Here is a 7,294-nt window from a genome sequence, read left to right as displayed (position 1 = left end):
AAAACTTTAATGAAAAATTATGTATGTATATATTTTTTAAACACGCGGGTTTTCGTTGCAAAGTCGAACCTTATCAATGCCATGGTTTGCATTGATGTATTTTAATAGTATTTGTTGTATTATAGGTTATTTATAGTATTGACCAAGGCCCCCAACTTGGGGGGGGGGGGACCAAACGAGTCTGGTGCCGCAAATTTCAACCTATAACCTCTGCTTGGACATTACAAAGGACGCCAGAATGCGTGCTTGCCCTCGGCTGACCAAGCATCTAGTTGCGGCCGTGTTTGTGATTGCGCTAAAAGCAATAAATAATAGATTTTAACGTCGTTTAACAACCGGAAAACGATGTTTGTAAACCATATAGGCAGCAGGGTCAGAGCCGTGGGTGCTCCAGCACCAATATAAGTTTGTAAAGTGGGTCTGAGCACCCCCCCCCCACCAGAATTCATTGAGAAATTAAAGTGTTCTACATCAAATTCAAGACGATCACCCACAGGTTAGAAACACTTCTAACATCTTTGTGCATGTAGAGCATTTATAATTAAAGTTGTGATGTTTTAGGACGTCTACACAGCCTTAACTACCCATCAAAAAATTATGATAAACTTTAGGGAACGTGCCTCGATGCCCCCCCCCCCCAAGTACCGAAAATCTCCACATGAGAGTTACCGTGCACTTAAGAGTTTTACCAGCAAACGGGGGCAACTACCCCGGGCGGAAGTTTTAGGTGGGGACAAAGAACACCGTTACACCGTATGTACGGCGTTGCCAGCAAAGCACATTCTGGGTAGTTCTGGAGAACTCAACGTCATATTCTTTTTATTGAAGAAACAGGAATGGCAATGGTTCTGCTGGAGATGTGTTTAGATATCTTGCCATTTTGCTTGAGTAATTTGGTCACATGCTTGCAAACATTAGCAAACGGGCCGCAACTACAAACGAAAATTTAATCTTTCGCCCGGGGCCAGTATGCGTTTTGGCGCCCCCTCCTACATTATTTTGAACTGGAAAAATCGTAAACTTGGGACTCTTCCTGGTCCAGTGCCCGGGGCATCAAAACATCCTGTCCTTCTGCAGTTGCGGCCGTGGAAATAAAGTTTGCATTAAAGAAAACCCCTGTAGTGGTGAATATCAAAACTGATCTATTTCCTTTTTAAATGTCTTCCATTCTCTTTTAAGTGTCCCATCCCTTCATTAAGCGTTTCCCAATTTTTTTTTTGTGCATTTCTTGTAGTGTAGTTAACGCTTTACACAGTCCGGAACACACTAACTTTGTAAAGTTGCCTTGCACTCTTCAAGGACGTCATAACGCATGGGCCTGATATATGAGCAGAGGTGTATTTACGGGAGGGAGGTAATAACTGGGCTATAGCCCAGGTTGGTAAGTCATAGATAACAATTCCCTGTCCCCCGCCCCCCCCCCTCCAAAATATAAAAAGTGTATTTTGTTTTTTTATTATTTTTATGTCATAAAAAATCGAAGTGATAAATTGCAATTTCACAACACTAATTTTATTATTCAACCTTTTCAGGAGTGCGTTCCACTTCATGCGTTTGGAAACGTGTTACTGGCCGCTTGAGTTTCCTGGAAATGTGCCGCGAGTCACTCGAGTGGCCTGAAAGTGTGCGGTGGGCCACTTGAGTCACCTGTAAATGTGGCGCGGGCCACTTAAGTGAAGGTGTGCAGCGAATCGCTTGATTGATCTAGAAATACATCACGGGCAATTTAAGTGATCTGGAAATGTGACAAGAGCCAATATGGAAATTGGCTTGGGGGTCACTTAGGTGGTCTGGATATATGTCGTTGGCAGCTTAAATGATCTAGAAACGTGCCGCGAGCTGCCGAAGTAATCTGGAAATGTGCCGAGGGCCACTTAAGTGATTTGATAATGATTGAATTCGTGGGCTACTTGATAGCCTACAACGGTCCGAAGACGACTATCCCCTCGTGAACAGTTCGTGCGCTGGATGCTTGACGTCATCACAAATTCTAATTCTCAATTTCCAGCCACTATTTTATTTACTCATGAGGCCAGCTTTACGCGAGAAGGCATTGTCAACACACATAATACACACATGATGGCGATGGATAATCCCCATGCCAGTGTTCTGTGGAAATCTCAACAGAGTTTTAGTGTCAACGTGTGGACAGGAATCCTCGGTGATTATCTCTTGGGGCCGTACTTGCTGAATGGAGCAACGTACCTTGTTTTTTTTGCAACACGTCCTGCCGGAATTGTTGCAAATTTTCCCGCCGCAGTGCAGCGAGGCATATGGTTCATGCATGATAGTGCCCTCTGCACATTTTTCCCGCGAGGTGCGTAATCACCTCGATGTCACATATCCAAGGAGGTGATAGATAGATAGAACCCAAGGGCGTAGCGGGAGGGGGTCTGGTCCCCCCCCCCGAAATGTGAGAAAATTACCGAAAAAAGGGAAAAAGATGGCCAAATCCATTGTTCTGTCACTTTGCCCCCCCCCCTCCCGAACGAAATTTCTGGCTACGTGAAGAAGCCCCTGATAGAACCGATCACAAGGAGGTGGATTGGACTCGCGGGACCCGTTGTTTGGCCTCCACGTTCGCCAGATCTCAATCCGTATGACTTTTTCCTATGGGGGTCACCTTAAATCACTCGTTTATGCGACGCCTGTCTGCGACCAACACTTTCGGAACTGCTGCTCTAAGGTGATGCCATTCTTTGTTAATTTTTTCTCCTGGCATTATGCTGTCCCCTTTTTGAGCATTGTTAACCAAATAACAGAAATTTGTTTTTCCAGAATCTGCAACTGAAGTTTCAAATCTAAAAGGTAGGTCATAGGGTCGAGAGCAATGTTTTTACGTGTGATATTAAGTCAAGAAAACTATTTTATTCTTTTTCATTGTAAAAAATTTCTAGTACTGTCTGACTGTGTTTAGATAGCTTACGACCTTCATCACAAAAAGAGAGGATTCATTCCTTAGTAAGGAAAAACGGGGGAATAAGGAAAAAAAACCTCTTCCAGGATTCTTTGTAGAGCAGGGGTCTTCAACCCAAGACCCGTGGCCAAATGTGGTGCTTCGAGCTTTTTCCTGTAGCCCACTGATCATTTTTAGAAAATAACTGTTTTACATAGAAAAATAAATAAATGAGAAAAAAAAACCATTTAGAAAGCTCTGCACTACTGCTGTATTTACAACTGTGAGATACTTTCGATTCAATACACTGTGAGATTCAATAGTAATGATTTGATACATTAAAATGGCCGTCATAACAAATTCGGGGGACCCTGAGCCAAAATAGTTTTTGAGACCTATGATTTCATATATTTCAATGACAAAATTCGGCATTCAAACAAATTCATTCATGAAAAAATAGTTACAGAATTCTGAAAGAAACAATTACTACAAGAACTACTGATAGAAATGATTTCAGAATTGTTAAGAGTAATTTCAAAATAGTTGAAAGCAATAATTCATGAAAAAATTAAGAATTTTTGAAAGAAATGATTTCATAGATAATGAAATGGAAAAAATAATTTCAGAATTATTTGCACTAATTTCAAATTTAATAAAAGAAATAATTTGTTAAAATAATTAATAAAGGAAGTTATCTGTGTGTGTGAATATGAATAAAAATTCAAATTTAATAAAATTTGAAATTCAGAGTAAGTGAGTTCAATGAATTTATAGAATCCTTTTTTTGACAGTTTGACTTGAGGGTCCATGGGCTTTGTGAAATTTTTAATTTAGCCCCCCCCCCCCCAATGTCTAAGGTTGAAGACCCCTGTATTGGAGGATGTTTTTTTCTTCTTTTCCCCCTACGGAAGAATGAACATGATCTTTTCGTGATGAAGGTCACGAGTACTCTTGGCTTAACAAATCTCAAGCACATGGTGGTTTATTTCTCAGGCACATCGCTCAAAAAAACTATCCCAACATGTGATGAAGTAATCAATACTCATCGGATAACACAAGGCGACTAGTGCCTACTTGAATGAAAAAATAGACCAGTTTCTATTCCAGTTACTAACTAAATCTGTGTGAATGGCCATTAACGTTTGCATACATTTTACATCACAAAATTTTATGTTTTCATTACACTACTTTTAACATGGGGTAGGTAGGAAATCATTATATAGGACCAAGGAAACAGATATTTTATGGATATTATGCTGAGGTGAACTTGGAAAGAAAAGTCATCTGGTCTCTGCAGGGACTCGAACCCACGCCCTATTGCAAACCGGGCAAGCATCATGCTATCATCTAACACGATTCTGCCTTATTTCATGCACTGCAGCATGAAGCACTGAAGTAGAGGCTGAAGTTAAGAGAGGCTACTAATGCCTCTACTTCAGTGCCTCACACTACAGTGTGTGAAATAAGGAAGGCAGAGTTGTCTCCAGTAGTGCAGATGGTAGCATGCTTGCAATATGGTCTAAGTTTAAATCCTGGCAGAGACCAGATGGGGCTTTTGTTTCTGAGTTCACCTCAGCATAATATCAGGAAAATATCTGTTCCTTGATACATTGGGCCAAGGAAAAAAAACCTCCGTCCACTATGTAGTGCAGTTTTTCTTTGAGCAAAAACCCATGCTTAGCTGGTGTCTAAGTATTTTTCTAGCACCACTATATATAGTTCTTTCCCCACACATGAATGAATAAAGCTTGAGAAAGACATTGGCATGAAAGCAGTTATTCATTTCACCTTTATTCAGTTCATTTATCATGTGCCTTTGTGTGTATACAGTTAAACATAGATTTTTACATGTTACGGAGATTACGAGTTTTACTTCCCCCATAAATTAGATAACACAGCTGTGATACATGATTATCATCAATATAAACGAATGCAAATGTATATACAGTCTTATAGCTGGATAATCAAAAACTAACAAAAACAGCTGTAAAAAGGGCTTTTTTTTTACACCAATACATTATGGAAACAAACCCTTTCCGAATATTATGCCGAAGTGAGTGGAAAGAAAAGTCACCTGGTCTACACCGGGAATTGAACCCAAAAAATTCTCATTTCCTTGGCGGTTTTCTTCCCAATCAGCCATTTTCTTTTTTTGTGTCGGCTATTATATTATTCCTTCTACTTCTGGGTCTTAATTTTTGCTATTAGTTGTGGTTTGAAGGTGACATCACCTTTGGAAGTTATATCTTGCAATCATGTTTTTATTTGAACCCAAAGAGCTTTTTTTTTTTTTTTTGCCCTGACCAACTGTATTTAAAAGATAGTTTGGGTTTATACAGTAAAACCTTGATATAACGACATTCTGTGGACCAAGGAAAAATTCCATTTTAGAAGGATTATCGAGAGGCAGCAGCTTGACATCGGGGCATAGACATTTCGAAACAAGAACTGAAGAAATATTGTGTAGAGGGATTCATCATTATATCAAGTACCATTGTAACGAAATTTCATAGTATTTATATTTCAGAGAATATTTATTTATATATCAGGAAGGGGGGGGGGGGTGGTTATTTGTGAGTCCTGGTTTTCAATCCTGTATCTGGTATAGGATGTTATATTTTCAACCTCGATTCCCTATTTAATCTGAGAATGTTATTGTTTTTTTTATCATTATTTCTTTGTTTCAATGGCCACAGTATGTCCCTTTTTTGACAAATTTTTTTTTCAGCAAGAAAGACATTTAAAAGCATTACTCATGTTTCGTTCTTGGCAACTTCTCTTTCGGACGTTTTTCTTGCCAAAGCAAAAAATTGCCAACACATCGTCAAAAGCGATTATATTATACCTGTTCCCTGGGTTTTCTTGCAAACTGTGCAAGTGCCCTACCATTTATATAAATGGTTGTATGTATATGATGGTGCACTTAACCAGTTTGCAAGAGGACCTGGCTTCGATTCCCGGCATAGACCAGATAACTTTCTTTTCCTTTTCCGAGTTCACCTCTGCATAAGATCCAAAAAAAGATTTATTTTTCCAAAAGAAAAGTTTTTTTTTACAAGGTATAGATATGGCTCACATCCAATGCACAACATTCAAGTTTTCTTGAGAAAGAGACTACTTTTCAACTATGGGGTTCACGGACTTGTTTTCCATCTTGGCATATAACGCAGATGTTTGCGACATCACTTCTTTTTTTACTTGCGGAGACTGTTTCAAGAGATGCTCCATACTCGCTAACCTCATTTGATCGTAAATCTTCAAGAACTTGAGACCACTCCTCACGGTGCCGCTGGTGTGAAGTGATTTCAGCACCACTTTGACCCTGTTGATTTTCTTCACGAAAGGCAGAGCCGAAGCCAAGTAGTTATAGGCTATACGTCGGGCCCGAACAAGGAATATTCTAGTCGCTGGATTGAACGATAGCACCGATAACCCGACCTGCACGCAGCCTAGGCCATAGTCACCGTGGATCGTCGCTATAGCTTCGGCTATCGACGCTCGTATATTCATGGCATTCATCGGCAAGGTAAGCTTATTTTTATACTGATCCGTCAATATCTCCACTAATATGTAACGATGTTTAACTCGAACCATTTTTCAGTCACTGAGATGGAGGATAAACAAACCGATGTCCAACGGAAAGTTGTTTATTTGTTTATATCTTATCATGTGGAGATGCAGTTTGACTTGAGACTCAATTATTCAGGGTTTCCAGCTACAGAGGCTATTCCCTGTAGAGAGGAGTGCATTGGTAAATGTTTACATGTGAAAAAGACGTGCAGTACCTGGATAGATGAGAGTCCAAAAATTTATAGCAGGAAAAATATAAACACTGAGCTATAAGGAAATTTATTATAAACTCATTTATAACTGAGCTATAAGGGTATTATATTTCTTCTCGATGATGTATTCAGTAATTTGAGAACTTCATCGATGGTTCAAACAGAAAAATAGAAATCGTGCTGCTCTCTGTAATTAAAAAAGCAAACGAAAAATCATTGACTAGTACTATTTTCTAACCCTAGATAGCAGCATATTCTGAATATAGGAAATTTTTATTCTGTCAATAAAGATGGTAGCCCACTTTTGATTCACAGCCAAGTCCGAATGCAATGTTCCTGATATTGCAGATACCAGGGTACTATCTTAGAGGAGAAATAAGGATTAGAGGAGCTTATATTTCTTCTCAATGGCTACTATCGCTGTAATAAACTTTGTCTAAAAAGAGCCAGTTGAAGAAAAAATGCACCATCGGTTGACCACATAACTGATTCCGACCAACCTGTATAATTCCATAGTGTGAAAAGATGTTTCTTTAATGAAGAATTTACTGCCATCTAGTTTTCAAGGGTGACACCAAATGGGGGTTTTGTTTTTGCTTTTTTCATAAATATCAGA

This window comes from Pholcus phalangioides, unplaced genomic scaffold (assembly GCF_987345545.1).
Source record: "Pholcus phalangioides strain wild (caught in Gottingen) unplaced genomic scaffold, Ppha-v1.0 ptg000016l_1, whole genome shotgun sequence".
NCBI lineage: Eukaryota > Metazoa > Arthropoda > Arachnida > Araneae > Pholcidae > Pholcus > Pholcus phalangioides.
The sequence above is the reverse complement of the archived record's forward strand: the minus strand, read 5'-3'. Positions refer to the sequence as shown.